We start from the raw sequence: 23,299 nt of genomic DNA on the forward strand, positions 1-23,299 counted from the left end.
AATATGGTGGCGAGACAGAACTACAGATGCAGATGTGCCCATTTGACGTTGTACCTTGCAATCCAGAAACTGGTGCACTCCCAGCAGAAGCATTCATTAGGTGCGTTCCTCTAAGCTTCTCAGAACACCGGTGAGCTGTAGTTGTGTGGGCCCACTCTGAGCATCGCAGCACCAAACTCCACCTAACCCTGGCCGAGGATCCTGAATCTGTGACTTTCTGTCTAAGCCACTGTTCAGCCTGCAGGGATATATGTGGGATTCAGTCTTCCACTTCACAAGCTAAAAGGTGTGTATTGCAGTGCTAATTTTTATGTTTCTAATACTTTATGAGGGGACTACTTGGGTGTTAGGCAGGCAGTAGTATTCCACTGAAGCTGGACAGAACCAGACCCAGCCAGATTATGTGGAAATAGCCTTCAAATATTCCCTCAATAAATGTAAAATGTTAAAAATAATGGAATAAATCTTGTTCTTTCTCTCTTCCACTACTTGTATGTGTATATATGAGAGAAAATGATGTTTATTTGTCATTAACATATGACTAATTTCTAAAATTATCTTTCTGAAGTATGATTATTTACTACATCTCCGATTTCTACAGATGGCCCAAATTGTTATTTACTTCTTCCACCTCTTCTGGACTGTGGCTTCTTAATCATTAATATTGATCAGCTCTGAGCACTACTCAGAAGTACAAAGTTGATCTGAGTCAGGTGTGGAAATACAAATGTATTTCTTTCAAATTAGCCAAAGAACAGTATGTTTATGCTAGTTTTATACCATCTCTACAAGGACATTGGGTAGGCAAACTGTAATAATTACAGTTCTGTAGTCTAACAATACCTTTGTCATTTCTCAAGCAAAATTTAACCCAGAAAAATTCTGAACTCTGAATCAGCAGGGTGATTTTAGATTGGACCAACACTTTGTATTTTGTGGGCACAAAATTTTTATCTGACAACAGAAGCCCCAAATCCAGATTCTCCATGCTGGTTAACATGGCTGTTCTTTCTGACCAATACAATCTCACTGATAAACAAAACTCATTCCAGTCCACTGATTTCAGAAATACAGTATTGAAGGTAGCAAACCAGCAATTTGTACCATAGATTGTATTTTTTCTTTCAGCATTGCTTTCTGTTTCTTATACATTCCAAAACTTTCCATATTCTTCTTGTTTTTCTTCCTTTCAAAAATGATGCTCCCATTTAATAGTATTGAATAAGAATAAGGTTGGGTTTTGGTCTTGGTGGGTTTTTTGGCAAGAAGCTAATTTGAAAACAAAATATACTTTAACAAGGGTTTCGGGTAGTTGCCAGTAATTGAAGAGTTCACATGTCTATACGTCACATTCAATTTCAGAGGCTTCCAAGAAAAGGAAAAAAAAAGTCCAATGGCTTTCTCTATTTATACTTGCAGGCATCAAGTCTTTCTTCTCTGAAGTTTACAGCTAATCTTTGCATGCATTGAATGCAGGAACACCAGCTGGCAGAAACTGTATGCATCTTTGAATATGCAGGTCCCTTTTTGGAATTTACAGTTCAAGGAGAGCTGATCTGTATGGATTAGTGATGCATGTATCTACTTGATTTGTTAGCGCTTTTCATTTCCTGCTCAGCATTTTTGAGAAGGACAGAGTTGATGGAATTAATTCAATGATCATTTTAGAGTTTACTAATACCGTTAGTAGAGGAATTATATTATGTATAGTATAGTTTGGGTGAGGGGCTGGTTGCTTTGGTTAGGTTTTACATAAATCAAGATTCTCATCTGAAGTTTTGTTTTGGTACGTGGTCTACAATGATGCAACTTAACCTCTGCATAACAGAATTCAAAAAATATAGTAGACTATAATTTAAGATTACAAACTCTTTCAATCAGTTTCTCATTTTGTGGTCTGAAAAATAATATCGCATGCAGTCCTAACCTTCTCCATTGTTACCGTCTTCAAAAGATAACTCTCCTTCCCTTATCCTCAGAAGCGGGATCAGATCAATTTAATAGAAGCCACACTGAGCCATACTTTGGTAATACTGAAATAAAAAGTACTTAATTTTTGGCACTCTCAATTCAAAACTAGTCAAATTTTGGAAAGAACTGGAGGCTCACAATCAGTTTTAAAGTGTTATTAACAAGGTAGGTCTCTATTTAAGGAATTACAAATCTCTCTTATGAGTTTCCACAATAGATACCAAACTATAAACTAACTATTCTTCTCCAACTTGTTCATCAAAAGACTTTCATCTCATAATCTGATACTTAAGAGTTGTTTGCAAAAATAAATTTCATGTGGGAAGGTTGCTTAAAGAGATCATGCAGTATCAAAGGTTGCTGGGAACATCTGAAACAGATGATATAGTCACATGTGTAAGACTACTACAGAATTTATGATGATTTGAGCAGCTCTTTGAAGTTGTTTTGCATTCCACAAATATTAAGCTTTCACTTTAAATACTATTCCTTTCCTTTTTTAGTTAAAACTCCATAGTTACGGTTGCTTTGATCTAATATCACTGAGAATTAACAATATCAAGCAACTGCAGCTGTAACGGGATCAGTTTATCCTTTGCGACAATAAGCAGCACACGCACACTTAATACCTAGATAAGACTAGTATCAGTATTTTTTAAATACGGACTATATATATTACCTATAGTACATAAAGAAAAAGCATTGGGAAACTTAAGAGGTAGGTTGTTGCCCCAAAAAGCTCCTAGTACTTAACTAATGGGAGTAAAACAAAGAGGTTCCTCTGTTGCACTCACCCACGTTATTTTGCCAGGGAGAAGGTTGGATTTTTTTTGTTGTATCCTCTGTATCTAGCTGCTCAAAGGCCTTGGGCTGACTTCTGGTCTTTTCTTTCATGGCTCAGACTTGATGGAGCATTTATAGTTCCTCTTAAAGAATACCTGTTAAAGTAGAGACATTTTTGGAATATCCATAGGCAATATTGTGGAGAACTTCACAGAGGGTATCCACTTAGTGCACATCATTGTATGCTGCTACACAACATCAACTCCTTCAGTATCCTTTTGATACGAAGCCGATAGATAATCCTATAAAATGCATCAAAGAAAGATTAGATTGACTACTGTAAGGGAGCGCATCCATATACAGAGTTTTCAGTCTTCCTGCACATTTCAAAAGCGCCTCAAAAAGAAATGTAAAAATTGGGTTGCTTCCAGCAAGTTTGACTGGTTATTGCCTTTGTCAGTTCAGATGCTTTCATGAAGTGGACAAAAATTTTAATAGTGTCATAATCCCCATAATTTCTTGTTTAATCTATGTCATCAAAAACAAAAATACAACTTACTACTTTGCTTTATAGGAGCACAGTTTAATTAAAAAAAAAAAAAGAACCCCTCCTCAATACCTTGATTCATAATAAGAGTTGCACAATAAAAATACTCACAATAACATTTCCTTGCAGAAAAAGGAACACTTAAATTATTTCAGTAAAGATTATACTCCTGTAGATTATTATTTTCTATACTTGTGGATTTGATCCTTCATTTCCTTCAAAACTTTAATTTTGTCCTGGAAATGACCAGACACATTGGAATTAAAATCAGTAATAATTTTCCTAGCACATTAATCATCACCAGCAGTTAATGCTGTTGACTTACTAAATTGTTTTGCTGTTTCATAAAACAAATTTAAAAGTTAGAACCAACAGTGGATAAAAAGACTCTGCAGTATAATTTTGTGATTATCGAGGAATTGTCATGTCTTTAAGGTTAATTAACAGCGACGTGAGCTTAGCACAACTCCTTAAAAATTTTTAGAAGTGAAGACACTAAGGGAATGGGCAAAGTATAAATTAGTACTTGAAGTTGAATTTACTACTTAGGGAAAATACAACAGATTAAAACAGACTGACATAAATCATACTTTCCTGGTAAAATAGATGTGATGTAAAATGTACAGTATCTCATGTATCAACCCATGCCACAAGTACTGTGAAGTCTATTTTCTGGTGCAAAATGGTCTTACAGTTTCACATTGTATGTTCTTTTAGTTCCATTACAAAAACCTCTCAGTTAGTGTTTAAAGAAAAAACATCTTAATGTAAACTCTTTACCAGTGGTATAGTTTTTTTCTCAAAGAACATTTCTCTGGTTTTGTACTGTTTCCTCTGAGATAAATAGGTGGTTTGAGTCACACTGCAATAAAAGTAGAAAGTTATAATACCAGAATTAAGAACATTACTTCTGTTTATTACAGTTCTCAGTGAAAAACACTGGTAATAGTTTAAAAATCTCTTTGTATTTTCTCTCTCTTCATTAGAGAATACAACTATGTTATGGTTTTTCTTATTCTGAGGAATGTTTCTCTAAACTCTTACATTGTTACTTTAAAACACTGACTTAAGAGATTTGAATCAGACAGCAGCAATAAAAGGGAAGCACAGGTAATTAAGAATGTGTTCCCTTTGCCTCTCAGACTGACTAAGATTTTCTTAGTTTCTAATTCTTTTGATGTGAACATTTTGATCCATCATAAACTTTCTGTTAGGATTGTATCAGCCAAACTTGCAATAGGAATAAATAAGGCAAGGGCAACTAGAATGCAATAAAACCTGAGCTGAAGGCTGTCTTTTGCTAAGTATTTATTGACATAATATGGCACAGTTACAAATGAAAATTATGATTGGCCTGGTAAGACAATGCACGGGATGAAATAATCCCTACTCCAGGGGTTTATCTAGATATTCTACATGCCTGAATTAATGTTACGATCATTAGGCTATAGGCACATACATGAATATACATTTTCAAAACACTGTATTTCATTTTATTAGAGAATTCTACAGTACTGAAGGACACATTGAATACATTATGTCTATCCTTGGGTGAAATGCTGCAGTGCTACTGAGGCAAATTGGATAGCAAGTACCAATTTTCTACACTAAGTGTCGGGCATTTTTAAATTCCTTATGGAAAAATAGCACTAGATGCAGTGGGTTTGTTGTTCATTTGACAAGGACTGTGAGCCAAGAAAAATGCTGTGCAACTGTCATGAGAAGATTGAAGATACTTCTTCTATACTCTGCCAAGATACAAATCTACAACTCAAGACAAGTAACACAGATGGAACACTGTAAACTGCAGGAGGTGCATTGCTGCCTTGAGTGAAGAAAGATTAAAGGCTCATAAACAACATATGCTATAGTTACACACGCATGCACGCATCATACAGAGCTTGCAAAATGCACTCAATCTAAAACAGAACCAAGCAGAATCTACAGCTGTGCACTAAAGTAATCCTGTTGAGGGCATACTGAACCAGGGGCAGCAGTTCCAATATGAGCTATCTGTAATATATTGTTTGTTGTATTAATAAACTGAAGTCTGTTTAGGCCATGGTCTAGGCATCTTCTGTGAGCTCTTAATATTTTCACCTTGCAGACAACAGGTATTCTCAGATTCCAAGTAAGCTTCACCCATTATGTGCTTGCCAGACAACCCATGTTTATGTGATTGAAGTTCTTTGTCAAGTGTACATACGACAAAATGTATAAAATGGATTAACAGATTATCTGGAAAAAAAAATGGCTAATGGGTCATATTAGGGCCTGTTCATGTACAGCGAGCATAGCAGAACAGAGTTCAAGTAAACGGCCTTCCAGACTTTTCAAAAATAAACTTTCTGTGTGTTTTCATTTCATTAATTTAGGGGGGGAAGTCTCCTCTACACTGTTTAATAACAAACTTGGAATTTTAAAATTCAAGTTCATCTGAGAAGTTAAAAATATTTTGGTTTCAGTATCTTAAATAAGAAATTACCATTCAAAAGTTACTACACTTTTAGTAGCATTAGAAAACTGTTCCACTCTCATTTTAGTTCTTTTATGCCTTGTATTGCACCCTCTCGCTTCTCCCTTGGAAAAATATTTTTATAGCAAAAGCCCTTTTTGCCAGCTGATTTCAATGTTATATGGGCAGAGATCACAACATTAGTCACTTCCATTAAACATACAAAGAATAGGTAGGGTGATAGCTAAGTCTTATATTTCCACAAGTGGAAAAAATGGCATATGGAATAAAACTATGGTCACTTAAAATGGGTACCTGCTGAATCATACCGAGTATTGCGTGCTCCAGATTAGAGGGAGAGATCAGGACTGCTTCAGCTATCCAAATGAGTTTGGGAAGAGTGGTTTCCTCCTTCCATCAAACAGACATTCAGGCTTCAATCTGAGAAAAATCTTTTTCCCAGTTCTTAGGGTGCTTGTGTAGAAACGAGTGGTTAGGTGCCTTTTTTCCCCTCAAATGCCCCACAAGACAGATTTTTGCCAAATTGCAGTATGTATTCCATTGGTAACAGCAAACTAACTTTGGAAGGCCCATTTAATTCCTTTTACTAGGTGCTGCTGGGTCCTCCATTATTTTTGTCCAAAAGCCCAATTGTCACAGAGGGTAATTATTCTAGACAAATACAGCCACCCAGAAAAGTATGAATAAAATATACTAATCCAGCTTACTATAGCTACTAGATACAATGAGCCAGAAAATACAGCAAGAAGTAAACCCTTGTTAGGGTCCTTTGACCATGATTCCTCTTTATCAAATAAGTATTAGGTACAGTTATATATACTTGTATGACTCCCTATCCTGATCATCTGTATAGTATGACCAAAGAGAACAAGATTACGTTGCCTCACTTTAAATACTAAAGCCCAGGATGTTTCTTTCACATAAATGCAACTTCACTGCCAGCCACCCACTATCTTTGAATTTCTTCTCTTTCTATACATTTTTCCTGGCATTTTTTCCCTTTATAAATGAATTCTGGCTTTTCTCTTTCATGGAAAAAATAGTTTTTATTGTGAATTGAGCTTACCTGATCTGAGAAAAGTAAAAGGTGAAACATACTGTGGCTTTCAAAAATAAATAAATTTTGTCTCTGTGCTGTGTTAGTATGTCAGGGAAATCAGAGTACAAACTTGTAAGCAATTAAGACAAAATAGCTAATCCTAACACACATAGCAAGCGTAATGATTGAGGATATTTTTTGGAGGATAGGAAAAAAATTCACCTTCTATTTTAAAAAAAAGAAGTATTTATTTGATATTTAACAGAAGCATTTGGGTTCATGTGCTCCACTAATGTAAAGTGGCACTGACCTCCGTCAGCTACAATGACTGCAGTAAAACTACTCTGATTCATAGCTAAGGATCTAGCCTGAAATATATATACATATACATAGAGAATGCTACTTCAACTTTAGGTGGCTGATAAGCCAAATGAAATTAGTGTACTTCCTGAAACATAAATACTCTTATCACTTAAGACACAAATTAAACATTTCATAGTAATGCTAATATAGAAGTTATTTCTCTCTTAATTTCATTTTTCTGTAGGAATTCTCATCAGTGAGTTAGTCAATGACAAGCAATAAACTGCATTCTCTAACTTTGTATATGAATGAGTGTATTTACTGCAAGGAGAGAGGGGGGCAAAAATTCCTCTATTTGCATCGCTGGCCTCATTCTGTCAACATATCACCCAGATTGCTGGATACACACAGAGATGCATTCTGGCAACACTAGGAAGGGACCTGCATTTCCTGCTGTCTATTTCAGCTTATTAGTAATAGGATGATGCTTCTGGCACATCTAAAATAAATCGATGTTGGATTAATTCAATTCAAAAAGGTGTCAGGAAAACACATTGCAAATTCATTCATCACAAACTCGAGACCAATATGTTTAAAAAAAAAGGGAGTACCATGGTAATTATGTTTACATGTGTAATTGCCTAAAGCTGAGCCAAATGACAGAATATATTCTAACACTTTCCAACATGCCTTCAGTGCTGATTAAGCCACCAGTTCATAAAATAAATATAAATATAGCATTTTCAACACTAACAGTAACATAAAAAAATATTTTAATTAGTTTCGTTTTACTTTAGAAAGCATTTTATCCGAACTACCAAAAGATGTTTTTTGTTGCTGATGATTCAAAGTTGTATTCACTGACCATTTCTTTGTTGTTCACTGATGATCATTTAGATCTTTTTGAATCTCAAGGAATGACAGCGCAGCAGTATTTTTTACGTGGTAATAGGCTGGGCAAGAACAACTGCCGAACTTCACATAATTGACTTAAGCTTAGTACTGGTTGAAAAATTTTATAAGACTATACCTAACCAATTTATACATAGTATAGTATAATGCCAAAAGTAAGAGCAATAGAAAAATTTGAATAAACATTTTAGCATTTACAGTACCTTATTTATAGGGAGATCAAAATAAACAAAACAAATGAGAGGCTGATTCTGTAGCCTTTGATCAGAAAAAAATCCTACCTTTAACAGATGTAACACCTGAGCTAAGGCTGCAGATGTGGACCATTGATTTGAATGCGCTGTATTCTGATATTTTATTCACACTACCTGTGTCCTTAGTAGCACCTTGGATATAGCTATATCCTACTCAAGGCAAGTAAACCTGTCAGAATTTCACTGGATGTGAGGATGAATTCAGATTTACTCATCTTGCAGTCATGACAGGCAGATGAAATACAGATAGAGTAATAAAGATATCTCTAGCAAAAGAGTGTCAGCATGTTTAGTACCTTGCCCTTTGTGCATTTTACAAGAGAAGAGCATAGAGATGTTCTGTCTGAAGTATTTAATACCTTATGATTTAAAATAGCAAGCATTATAGTCTCTCAAAGATTCTCAAAAACACTGGAAAGTTGAAAAATTCAAATTAATAATTTTTCATAAACGATGTCCAAGGCAAAAAGTGATGACTTTTTAATAAGCTTAGAACATTTCCACAGTCGTTCTACCTTAGTCTGCTACTTTAAATCATAACAGTGAAATAATTACAACTAAAAGTATTGTTGCACAAAGCTTTCTGGTTATAGATGGAAAGCATATTTTTTAAATATACTGAATTTGTGACACATTTGAGCTCGGAAGCAAAAACATTCCACACACTCAGTACTCCAGAGGAAAAGATACTGTACACTCTGAGTTTATGCCATTTCAGAAAGCCCTCAGGCCCAAAATCTCTCTCTCCTAACCGTCAAGCTTGAAATGGGATACAGGGCATCAGAAGCTCAAAAATGCACTTGGGACGCAATCCTCTTGGGACTTTAAATATTAACATGAAAAATCTTAAACCTTGGGCGACCAGGCAGCTGAGACAGATAGCAAAACATTGTGAAGAGTCACGCTCCCTTCTGCTAATCTCTCCTTGCAACAATAACGCACAACTACGTAGTGAACTGGCTGGTCATTTATGCAAGTTGCCCAATGTACTGCATGTATTCCTTTAATCTGTCTGCCGTTTCACAAAGACATGCATCATGATTATCATCAGGGAAATCAAACAGAGCTTGATCTCATTTTCATTGCAATAAAGTTAACCGTGGTTTCAGGTCCTTGAATTGCAGCCTCTGGTCAGTAACAGCATGTAGACGGGACAACCTGCTGGCCTGCAGGAACGGTCCCTCATCACAATTCAAAAGGCCTACGGAAATAGCACTTTCTTCAGACCTCCTGCCTGAACCAATCATGGTAAGTTAGATCTGCTGGGATTCTGCCTTAGCTAATCTCATCTTTTTATCACATACTTCAGTCATATAAATGGAAAACAACTGCATGTCTTCTTTAGTTATAACTGGATATAGATTATGCTAATGATAACTCGGGCTATCTTGCTCTCAAACTCTACATAAATCAGATTATGCTTTACGCATAAGTATAGGAACCAAACCAGACCCTTGGGAGACACAATGCTAGGCAAAAACAGGCAAGAAAATAACTAGGTTCAAAAGCATGCTGGCACCATCTGCTGTCCCAGGTGGCTTAGAAAAATAAGCCAGTCTCAAAGAACTGCAAGACCGAAAGAGAAATTTTCTTTATACTACTCATTTTGATTTTTACCTTCCATTTTAAGCCTTTAGGGTATTCTAGTGTCATATATCCATGCTTTTCTCTACAACCAGAAAACTTAAGCATTTTCTTTAAAAAATAATAAGCCAAGACACTTACACTAATATATTCCCAAATTTCCAACAGATGAAACTTTGCGGGGAAAAAAGACCAATTACCTTGAGACTTGCACTTCAAACAAAGGAGCTGGTAAAGTTGGAGAGTCAGTCATCACACATCTCCTCTTTCTAGCTAATTAGCTGGAGAACTGTCTGGATCTGCAGTCACAGGGAGAAGATGATGCAAAAAGGTTGTAGGGTAAACAGTTATAAATTGCAGGGGCCAACCTCTACTCATCAGATCCTCATTTAATTTTATGCTAAACGTCATAATTCAAAGCCAAATTCTTCTGCTACTTTAATCTGAATTTGGCTTGTGGTAGGAACTTGTAAATTTAGATCAAACTCTATGAACAACCAACTTTGTTAGTCTAGGGGATATATGCTTTTGTTAATAATAATCTGTGATACTTATTCTTTGCATTCTTTTTTTTCCTTATAATGAGGCATGCTATTCTTTAAAAGATTTGTGCAACATGTTTTAAACAGGAACTCCAAATTTTCAATCTCTGCCCTATAGTGTTCATTAGATTACTTAGATTATCCACATTTCATGTGGATTTTGCTATTACTCTTGAAGCTTTCCTATATGTTTATAAGAAAGGAGTTAAATTAGATTAGAGCTATGTTCATGCTCCAATACTGTCAGGCATTCTACCTATGAGAATGAAGTATAAATTACATAATTTAATAAATGTCTTATTTGATAGCTAACATACTTGTGGTTTTTTGATTAATTATACCTAGAAGTTAGAAAGCCTGTTATAGATGGGAATGACATCAAGTTCGCATTTGTAAACCCATTAACAAATGAATGATCAATTTTTTTAAAGTGCTGGGAAGCAACGATTTCACAATAATCTTTTAGTGAAATCCTATTTAATTTAAATCTAAATTTAATCCTCGACTAAATACGTGTACTCTTGCACTTCGTAAAAAATTACAACGTGAAATTTCCTTCTAGTCTTTGGGAGCCTAATCTCTCCTCCATCCATTTCACATCTATTTCAGTTTATCCATACCTCAATCACTGTGACCAAATAACTAAGAGAAACTAAATTGTTTCAAAGCTTTTTGTAAAGAGGAAGGAGCTTACTGGCCAGCTGTTAATTTATTGTGACTTCCTTCAGTGGTAGTTAAATTGGATGCATGTTTAACCAGAGAAAATTTTGCAAAAAGGAAAGGCAAGTGCTGTTGGGACAATTTCTTTACATGATGCTATAGAATTTTAAATAAAAATAAAAAAACCACACTCCCTTTACAGACAATGCCTCTATTGATGTGAACCACTGTTGGCATCCTTTATGTACACAATCCTGCACCAATCAATACATAGTCACAAAGACTGCGTCATTCCCTAAGCAGCTCCCTGAACTGCACAGACAGAACACAGCTATACTGCGCCTATACCCTTGTTACGGGCAAAACATCCCCCGCGACAGGTAGCCTGTTCTCTGAAGTGGTGTATCAGTGGTGGTTATCAGTCTGATCTACATATAAACCTTGACAAAGAAAATTGAAAAGAAAATAATTTCTCTTCCAAATTTCTTAAATGCAATGGACCCATGTCTTTCAATAGCCAGGGGGTGGGGAGCAGAAATCAAACTACTGGAAACATCTGAGAAGGGAGACAGAAAAAGCCTTGCATTTATTTATTCCAAAAGCAGACATTCAACAGAGCTTCTGTACTGAGAGAAATCTCAAACCCCACAGAAGTCGTCAACATTAAAAGCATTCCTGTCATATATGGGGCATATAAAACAATGCCCGTATTTCAAGTGGAAAAAGTTAAAATTTATTGTGTGTAAAATGCAGATTTACCTAGATGCTGGGGGGTAAGGAAATCAACAAATGTTAAATAGTTTTTTTATTTTAAAAAAGAAAAGAAATAATGAGTTAAACCGTAAAGGAAAAAATTGATGTATCGTATAAGGAGAACATTAAATAGATAAAATTAAGTGGGGTACAGTTTCTCATGTATTTTGTGTAAATATATTATTTGAGTGTGTTTAATCTCACCCATTATGTTATTTTTAGACCTATCAGGTTATATTTTTCCTCGCAAGGTTAATCCATGTTGTTTGAATACTCACTATAGTGTAAACCAAATACTGTTTGTTTTAGAAATACTCTGTATTATAAGAATTCTCTCTCAATTAAACTTATTTTATGTAACATGCTTCTAATGGTAGAAAATGACAATATGAACCTTAACAGCCAAGCATGTTAAATCAGATGCTGAGCCAATAAGAACATTTTGCAGGCAAACTAAAGCCATGGTTGCTGTTCTTGGATTTTAAAGATACATCTTAGCTGTTTCACCTAGTTAATTAGAATGACTAGCAGTCTGAACTGACAGCTACAATTACTTTTTTCCCTGCCACAGCAGTAGTTTCTTATTTTTTCTACAGGTAGTTGCTTGTGTTTCTTGTGGGAAAGCAAAACAGAAAAAAATAGTACTTCAGAAATAGTTTTCCTTGAAGAAGTATTACCTAACTATTTCCTTTTGACTAAAGCTAAGTTTTAATCACAAATATCTAACTTGTTCAAGATTTTTGTGTCTGTCTGTGTATTATCTTTACTCATCAGTGTCAATCAGGCATGCAGGATTTTCTGCGTGGCCAAAAAGAGTCTGACGCTAAATATGGAGGGGGTTTTTAGTGCATGCAAGAGTGCAGTACGTATATCTAAATAAGTACTTTAAAATTTGTTATTTCTGTGTAACTAAGTAGAACTGGTACTGGCTCGGTAAATTTTTCAGATGTGTCTATTTAAAATGCAAATACGTGTATATGTGAATATCAGGGTCTATGTCTATAAAAAGCACTTTAAATGTTCAAACTCCTAATTATATTTTCAAAAGATTCCTGGGGATTTTTTCACTCAGATCACCTTTCAATTTTTAATTTACTTTATTAAGATCACAATAAATCATCATATTGCCAACTTTTCTATCTGGACTTCATTAACATATCATAAGATAATTTATCAGTCACATCTCATATATTGCTTCTCATACATCAATTTGTCATTTTTTGGCTTTCATTCTTGTCTGTATGAACTATGAAAATCTTATCTCAATTCTATTAATCCAGGACATAGAAATTTTAACTATTTTAAGTCATCTAAATGCTTAAATTAGCTAAGTTTAACCAATTTTTTAAAATTTCTTTGCTTGATAGATGAAAAATATTCTAAGTTACTGAAGTATAGAAAAGGTTAAATTTAAGATTCATCAATGCTGTCAAAATCTTGCAATAACAGATTCATAACCATCCACATACAGCTAAGTACTATGTAGATCTAGCAGTATTAATAGTGTTGATATAACAAAACTTCTAATTTCTGTGCAGTCTTGGATAAGTCATTTAAGCCTCCCTGAATCCCAGAGCTTTTCTGTAGGACATCAATGAGAAGAACAGTGCCCTAAGTAAACACTCTCCTTCCAGCACACATAAGGCACTATGGAACAACTACAGGTTGCCCCCACTTAGAAAATGCAGCATTCCTATTTCATGGAAATGTAGTGAAGATTAATCATTCAAGGATATAAGGCAATCAGGCACACACAAAACCTAAAACAGACAAATAAGTAACCACACATGTCTGAACTAATACGATCAAAGTGATACTAAAAATGCTCTTGGTTGCTGGCCATCTGCCTCCATTAGAAGGCAGGTTCCCATCTGCACTTACATTCAGGTGAAATACATAGTATCAAATGACATCTACACCTTTTCTGAGTTTCCCCTGATGGCTAGGGTGGCAGAAAAGAGCTACTGTGTAAGTGAGATTCAATCTCAAGACACCAGATATTGTTTGCAGGAGCAGAGGTATGTTTTACAAAGTTAAGGTGAAGTATGCAGACTACCAGTAGATATATAAGAAGTCAATGCGGATTAGCAGCAACTAGAAAGTCACAGAGTCATGTCAGTTAAACATATTATTCTCTGAATTTTGAAAAACACAAAAAAGCCAACTGTTATACACAATCGTTTTAGCAGATCCAAAATAGTCCCATCTGAAAACTTTGTAATATAAACAGAGGACTGATTCCATAAATGTCTGATGAAACCCATCACTGAGGATAATAAAAGCCATACGATTTTGTAATAGCACTTTTGCAGGGGTGAGTGTAGAAGAATTTATAGAATGCAGACACCAGGTAGAAGCAGGAGAGGCTGTAGATAATCTCTCAACATTTTGCAAGACTGCAACTATAGAAGACAGTTGTGAGCAACTGTGAGGAATGATCAAGATGAGATTCATCTCACCTACCTTTAGATGCTTACATTGTAGCTACCTACATGTAAGTTTATCGTCTAGATTTGTTCGCTAAGAAGTAATATGCAGCAGGGGAAAAATATTCACTTCTAGAAGACAGTTCATCTGGCCTATTTTAGACATCTATGCAAGACAATACAAATTATGCCCTAAAAGCATCTATTTCTGTTCACTGAAATCTTCAAAAGGTTAACATTTGCAAATATTTACACTGGAAATGTTCAAGTTTGAACAGATGAATCTTACCCAAATTGCTGTCAATGAAAAGAGCAAATGAAAAGTGTTTATCTATAAACCTGGATGAAAACAATCATATTCATCCCCACTCTGGCAAGCAAAAAAGCTGTCGTGGCCTTAAATAATTGTGGCAGTTCAAGTAGAGGTATTCTCTTTAATTCATATGCCTCCTGTTATTTATATGCCATTGTGCTCTAGGTCCTTGGTTTTGAGCCTGTATCTGATTTATTCAGTAGTGTTCCGCAAAGTACTCAAAGGAAAAATTTTCTACTAATTGCTGTTAATGAACCCTTCAAAGGCAGCTACAATCAGCTCCTGACTTGTGTCAATGACCTCCTGAAACAGCAAATGCCAATGAATGATTATACTCCGTGAAAAAAAAGTCCCTTTGTCCTTTAACTTCACTTTATCTCCTTACTTCATACTTCGGCATAGAACTAAAAAGAAGACAGTAGTCATTTCTTACTAATCTTCTCACCTCAATCAAATCCCTATTATTCACCTTCTTCAGACTGAATTGTCCTGGTTCTTTTCAATCTCTCTCTGTTCCTATAGAAGTACTACTATACCTTTAATCACTTTCTTGACACCTATCTGGACTCTTTCAGTCTCAACTTTATCTTTCTTAGGCAGCTGTCAGAGAAAACACTGGGATCACAAACATGTACAGAGATATGAATAACAGTTTCTAACATAGGGTTTCTCAGATTACCAGTGAGCCTGTGCACTTACTTGTTCATTCCTTGAACCTAAAAATCAAGATCTTCTTATATCAGTTTATAGACTGTAAATGATCTTCTAGATTACACAATAATATGAGATAGAATTTGTGGAAGTTTCAAATGACAACACAAAATTGTAATCTCTTGTAAATATAATGTAGTCATGAAAATAAAGTGGTAGTCTGACAGAGCAAATCTTTTACAACTCCAGGGGAGTACTGTGGGAGAATATTGCACATTCTATTATAGAAAATACAGGCCTAACAGTCACAGAGCCGAGAACAAGTATAAAGAACAGAATGAGTTAAGAGAAAAGAACAAGATATAGGAAACTTTAAAAAAAAAAAAAAAAAAAACCATAGTAGAAAATCAGTTGATCTAGGAAATCTGCCTGGATGGTAGGAGAAAGATGCTTCGAGAGATCAGGGATATTTTACGCTGGCAAAAGTGTCAGAGAAAACTAATTCCCACAAAGCCCATATAAAATTTTGTAATGTATCCTATGAAGTTTGTCTGAGAGACAGACATCCTTTCCACCCTCTCCCCTCTACACCAAAGAACCACATAATGATCAAATGAGACCTTTTACTCCTTTATATCAAGTTGGATGCTGAGGAGAAAACACTAAAGAACAACTTTTCCTGGACAAAAATTTATGTGTCTTTGTAAAGTTTTATTGTTGGTCAGAAAAAAAGAGGTGACATAACACAGCTGAATGATCTTGGAAGTAAAACCATCACTCAAACTCTTTAAAGATTTCCTACCCATTTTCCATTGATGGAATATTTGGTCCAGATTAATGTAATTGTTTATATTAACCTAGTTACATGAGGGATAAGTGAGAGTTACAGTTTCTTGAAAAATTTGCAACCATTTCAAATCAAAGAAAAAAAAGAGACCAAGCATTCCATCAGAAAGCTTCTTAAACAGATTCTGCATGACTGTGAGGGGAAAAAACAAACCAAAACAAGCAAAAAAAAAAGCCAACAAAAGCAAAGGTTTGCAGAGAACTGGAAAAAACTTTAGGAATATAGATGAGCCGAGTTCACTGAAACAATCATTCTCTTTGAGTAAACAGTTTTTAGACAAATTTTATAGCACCAGGATGACATCAAGTGGCTATTCAAGCCAATTACTCCACACGTGCTGGAAACAGTCATTGTGACATCTCCTTGATAAACTATTCTTATTGTGTAAACATAATTGTATTACCAACAACTGCCTCTATTTTAAATTCAATTTTTGCATGTCTTCAAGTCCTCCGTGCTTTCCTCAAGCCTCTCTCCAGAAATAACAACCCTAGAAACCTTCCAATTCATGAAATAAATCTTAGTCATCTAGTACCTTTCAATTCAGAAAATCAGAAATGTAGATTTCTTCGGATTTAACAAGTTTATTAAACTTTGTAATAACTGAAATAATTAGGCTTAGCTAGTCAGACTTTAATTAGAGGGAAAGAAATTCATCTAGTACATTGAAAGACCTACTTGGTGTGTAAGGCAGGTTAATAGTAATTGAAAGAAATTTCACAGCTTAATACAGTGGGAACAACCATTCACTGAAACAACTTCCCCAGTGATGTGGGAGATTTCCCATCGATGGAGGTTTTCAAGATGCGGTTGGACAGGGTGCTAGATAATCTCATCAAGGCTCCCTTTCCCATAGGGTTGGACCATATGATCTTTTGAGGTGCCTTCCCACCTGGGCTATTCTAGACAAATAACAGCTGTAGCTTCTGATAAGCTTGTATTAAGTCAATTAAAATATGATAACCAGTTTAGAACTAGTTAATAGATAAACATTTCAAGCACCTTTTGACTTTATTAATAATATGTTTCACTACAGTTTGTATTTCTCAACATTTTATTCCAAGAAATGTCCATACTCAAACTTGGCAGTAAGGATTATAGTCGAAAACTGAATTGGTAGACAAATATCTAAGAGTGTTTATAAGACAATATCTTTCCAACATGAAGAACGTGATATTAAAAGTTTACAGGTTTCCTTCTTAGCTATTGCACAGAATATAAATAAGTCTTCTCAAAGAAGAAAATTTATCCATAAATAGCAGAGGTAATGGAACCTTCCTATGGTTTTGTATCCTTTGATCCTCCTACCAAGCTTTACTCACTACAGGAACCTTACCCTTATTCCAAAGAACCAGATGTATTCAGCCTGCTTTTCCTTTAGTGGGACATTGAATAAATCTCCTGCATCTAAGTGCCAGTTTCCAGATTCTCATAGGAATTTAAGTATATTTGAGATTTGCTTGTATGAGTAGCTATCATTTCAAATGTTATTATGACCAGATGGGGAGACAGAGACGTAGCATTACTAGTAAGCCTTGCTTCCCCAAGGATGTAGTAAAAAAAAAAAAAAAATCCCCAACCCCCCCCAACTATTGCCCTAACCAGATATCAGTTTTCAAAGTGTCTGTTTCCCTTCTTTCTCGTGTTCTCCCAATGTCCTATATGAATTTACTGGAGGTTAAAAGTCTTCCACATACCTTTTGTTCATTCATTTTCCCCCAATCTAAATGTACCTACAGGTATATACCTTGCAAAAGATTCCTATAGGAGTTTTGTCCAAACCTTGTCTTGGCAGCAGTTTCTACTCTGCTTGCACATCAACTACTACCTTCATTCAAATACTCAAATGACACCAAGCTGTCGAGTTCTGCCAAGAGTTCCTCTAAGTTATGTTGTCATGTTTTTATTTAAAAGCTGTGATTGACTCTTGGAAATATATTTTTACCCACTATGAAGCCCACAGTAAGCAGATCTGTGCTACTTCCTAGAAAAGCAGACCTTAAGGAAGCTACTCATCTAGAAGAACTAGGCTGCCCTTCAGAGCCTAATAATCACCCAAAAGTCCTCAGGCACTTTTCTAACAAGACAGTCACCTTGTATTGTCTTGGGCTTTCAGAGCTGGACTTCATGAGGAATGACAGCTCTTAGTCATGGCAGACTCTGGAACTAATAAACTTCTTTTAGATGACAGACAAAAAACATGCTGCATTTAATCTGTGATTTTATGCTACTGGGTGTAACACACATTTTTAAAAGTTTTTGTCCTCTAAATATCTATGCATTTTTTTGCTCCAATAATTTATTCATATTGAAAGTAGTTTTAGAACAATAAAAGCACTAGGGTTGCAGGTATTACCAGGATTAATTTAAACAGCATTACAGTACCAGCAACTTTATAATCACCAGAGGTAGCATAAACGTTTGATTCTGTTGTCGCTGAAAGTCACAGCAAAATGCATGAGTTTTAACAGGAATAGACTTGTGGTCCTAACATTTTTAGTACTTTATGTTTGAATTTTTTAAATATTTCCTTCTAGTAAAACACTGCAAATGCAAGCATCTGTAAAGTTCAGGCCATTATCTCTTTGAAGACTTCAAGCTATTGCTAGCCACTTAGTCTTACAAGTAACTGGCCAAGCGTTTAGCCAAAGTAGTTCAATTGTTTTTTTCTAGTGGCATTCCCTTTTTATGTCCACCTTTGGTAGCTCTACCAATTAATTTTCTTTCCTTGCTTCAAGATCAAAAGGATGTTCGTTCATGACTTCTTTGTTCAGAATATTTTTGACCTTTCACTTTTAGGACAAACTAGAGAGTCAACTGTAAGCTTTGAAAGTATATTTGATTGCCATGATGCACAGATAAGAAATCATATCCCTATTTTAGTCACAGACTGAAAATAAAGAATACAAAATTAAGTGCTAACCAACTGACATCATTAAGTCATTGCCTGTAGAACACTGTCAGAGAATAGAAACATGGGGCACTCATCTAAAGCACTTTATACACATTACTTCAAATAGTATTTGATAAATAGTTATAAACATTAGTCATACCACAAAACCTGAAAGATAGACAGGACATCTTATTTCTTAAAAAAGGACAAATTAGGAAACCTGCTCTTATTGTTGTCAGATGCATGTTCCAATTTCCATAACATATTTTTCAAACCTTTCAGGTCTTTTTCTCCAAATTAAGGTTAATAGTATGAGTGTCAGAGAGAGAGCATGAGCAAGCACAGGAAGAGAGAGAAAGAGAGCACATGTGCACACAAAAACTCCTGAAAGTAATTTCCCATAGGCTTGAGCTTACAACAATGGAAAAAATCTCACAACAAACACCTGTAGAATCTCTACAATGAGAATCTCTCAATCAAAGAATCTCTCTCTTAAGAATCTCTATTGGGGGTTCCTTTTTAACAATAATTCAACATGTTTGCAATACTGACATCACTGGGAAATTCAAACTTTTCCAAGTACAGGAGCAAAAGAACAAAGGGATTGTAATGCAGCAGTTAGTATAAAGCCAGAGAGAGATGCTTTCTTTCCAAATTCCTAGAGAATTTGCTTCCTCAATTTCTTTTGGCACAGAAAAGACTGAGAAAGAATGTGGTCCGAGTACAAACAGAATGTTGGATACCTTCCTTTTTAAGCATGGGGAAGGACCTTTACTGGCAGACAAGAGGAAGACATGAATTAGAGAAGTTGAGACAGTGGAGAAAAAATAAGTTACTGAAGCAATCATATTGAATGCTAAGTACTTTGTAAACATCAGAATTACTTTGCCTTTATTTAACTGTTTTCATGAGAAAATATCTGAAAGTCTAAATAAAAATATGTTAATGCATTATCACCTAGCAACCTAAGGCTTGTTTTAGGTTTATTTTTTTGAAGGTCAGATCCTTACTTGATGGAAGTTCACATAGTTCCACTGACTTAGCTGTAACCAGCTGAAGTTTCATGAGTTATAGCCTAATGTCAACAGGAAACATACAACTTTTACAACTACAATGCCTGCCACAATGATAAAAAATTACTTTTTCCTCTCTGATGTGGAGTGCTATTATAACTTGAGGTATAGTCACAAAGGAGCAATTAAGGAAAAGGAAAACTTTTTAAATTAATTTCTGGTCCTACTGAATATGCAGAACTTGATATTGCAAATTAAAAGCAGATTGTAAAACAACTAGATAAAATAACTTAGTTGTTTTTGATTCATTAATGCAATCCTGCATGGTGAATCTAACCATCAAGAATGCTTATGCTGTTGCTTAGTCAACTGCAGGCAAATGAAAAGCTTCAGAAATAGCATAATACAAGATCAGACCCTTTCATCGACAGACCAATGTTTTCCTTTTGTTACGGGCATGCTGGCAGCATCACTTACGGCTAGTCGTCTTGTCCTTACCTAGTTTTAGCTCCAGCTAAGCTTGGCCTTAGAGATCTCATCTCATAAGTGCTCAAGCAATGCTTTTATAGCACCTTCCTTTGGCACCTATTCTAGTCTCCTCTTCCTATTATATCCTCTTTTTGCATTATGAAGCCATAGCTGACTATCTAGTGTTGGCCATGCTCTTATTTTGAGCAGGAGGTTGCACCAGATGACCCACAAAGGCCTCTTCCAATCAGTATTTCTATGACTCTGTGAATACTTTTTTTCACTCAGTATTGATTTCTAAACTGATATTAAATGTTACATTAACAGTACATATAAAAATTATTTTTTAGTGCAGTTTACTCATCAGAATACAGTCAATATTAGTTTTAGAAGCCACAGGATACCAGTCCCACTTAGTAATCAATAGTCGTTATCTCAGAAAAAAGTTATTTTGACAAAAATTTTGGTGCTTATACTGAACTGTCATTATTCAAATGAAAATATTTTCTTTGAAGAACTATTACTGTGCTGGTTCTTAATAAGTTAAGAAAGAGAAAGATGACAATTTCAGGCCCTAAATGTTGATTATTGGCTGGTATCATCTGATGATACACATAGACATTTTAGTATACAGGCAAAAATATGTCATCTTATTTTCCACATCATGCGAAAGCAATCTGACAAAATCACTTCATTTTGCCACAAAAGGTTCAATTCCCTATTCCTTTACATGTCATCACAATAATTTACACCTGTTTCAAGGGTATGCAATTTTTTACCAATCTGGACTGGTTTCATTTAACACCTAATTTCACTCAGCATATGTTCAAATTAGTACATGAGGTGCAAACCAGTGGTGAATTAGGATTCAAGGCAGAAGATTACTGTCTGGTAATTAAAATTTCATAATACACTTATAGAACGAAAGTTCATCTAAGGCAATTCCTAAGAGTACAGCTAAGTACACATGAAGGTGTTTGAAACTCTTAGTTCTGTCACCTGACAAGCAGACAGAGGTTTGGGTTAGCCCAAGGATGTAAACTAGATACGAGTTATTCCCAGATGTGTGTCCAGATATACCTCTTTCACAGAATCACTAGGTTGGAAAGGACCTTCAAGATCATCAAGTCCAACCATTAATCCAGCGCCACCATGTCCCCTAAACCATGTCCTGAAGTGCCACATCCACACGTTTTTTGAACACTTCCAGAGATGGCGACTCCACCACCTCCCTGGGCAGCCTGTTCCAATGCCTGACCACCCTCTCGGTGAAGAAATTTTTCCTAGTATCCAATCTAAACCTCCCCTGGCACAACTTGAGGCCGTTTCCTCTCATCCTATCACTAGTTACTTGGGAGAAGAGAACAACACCCTCGTCGCCACAACCCCCTTTCAGGTAGTTGTAGAGAGCGATAAGGTCTCCCCTCAGCCTCCTCTTCTCCAGACTAAACAACCCCAGTTCCCTCAGCCGCTCCTCATAAGACTTGTGCTCCAGACCCCTCACCAGCTTCGTTGCCCTTCTCTGGACATGCTCCAGCACCTCAACATCCTTCTTGTAGTGAGGGGCCCAAAACTGAACACAGGATTCAAGGTGCGGCCTCACCAGTGCCGAGTACAGGGGCACGATCACTTCCCTACTCCTGCTGGCCACACTATTCCTGATACAGGCCAGGACGCTGTTGGCCTTCTTGGTCACCTGGGCACACTGCTGGCTCATGTTCAGCCGGCTGTCAACGAGCACCCCCAGGTCCCTTTCCGCCGGGCAGCTCTCCAGCCACTCCTCCCCAAGCCTGCAGCATTGCATGGGGTTGTTGTGGCCTAAGTGCAGGACCCAGCACTTGGCCTTATTAAACCTCATACAGTTGGCCTCTGCCCATTGATCCAGCCTGTCCAGATCCCTCTGCAGAGCCCTCCTACCCTCCAGCAGATCAACACTCCCACCCAACTTGGTGTCATCTGCAAACTTACTGAGGGAGCACTCGATTCCCTCATCCAGATCATCTATAAAGATATTGAACAAGACCGGCCCCAGAACCAAGCCCTGGGGAACACCGCTTGTGACCGGCCACCAGCCGGATTTAACATCGTTCGGCCATCCAGCCAGTTCCTCACCCAGCAAAGAGCCGCGAGCAGCCAGTTTCTCCAGGAGAATGCTGTGGGAGACGCTGTCGAAGGCTTTACTAAAGTCCAGGTAGACAACGTCCACAGCCTTTCCCTCATCCACTAGGCGGGTCACCTGGTCATAGAAGGAGATCAGGTTGGTCAAGCAGGACCTGCCTTTCATGAACCCGTGCTGGCTGGGCCTGATCCCTTGGTTGTCCTGCACATGCCCTGTGAGCACTCCCAAGACCAACCGCTCCATAATCTTCCCCGGTACAGAGGTCAGGCTGACAGGCCTATAGTTCCCAGGATCCTCCTTCCGGCCTTTCTTGTAGACGGGCGTCACATTGGCAAGCCTCCAGTCTTCTGGGACCTCCCCTGTTAACCAGGACTGCTGATAAATGATGGAGAGTGGCTTGGCAAGCTCCTCCACCAGCTCTCTCAGTACTCTCGGGTGGATCCCATCAGGCCCCATAGACTTGTGGGTGTCCAGGTGGTTTAGCATGTCCTTGACTGCTTCCTCCTGGATTATGAGGAGTACATTGTGCTCTCCATCCCCATCTTCCAGCTCAGGGCGCTGAATACCCTGTGGATACCTGGACTGGCTATTAAAGACTGAGGCAAAGAAGGCATTAAGTACCTCAGCCTTGTCCTCGTCCTTTGAGACAATGTTCCCCGCCATATCCAGTAGGGGATGGAGATTCTCCTTGCCTCTCTTTTTGTTGTTAATATATTTGTAAAAACATTTTTTATTATCCTTTACG

Source organism: Phaethon aethereus (assembly GCF_964289735.1).
Source record: "Phaethon aethereus genome assembly, chromosome: 7".
NCBI lineage: Eukaryota > Metazoa > Chordata > Aves > Phaethontiformes > Phaethontidae > Phaethon > Phaethon aethereus.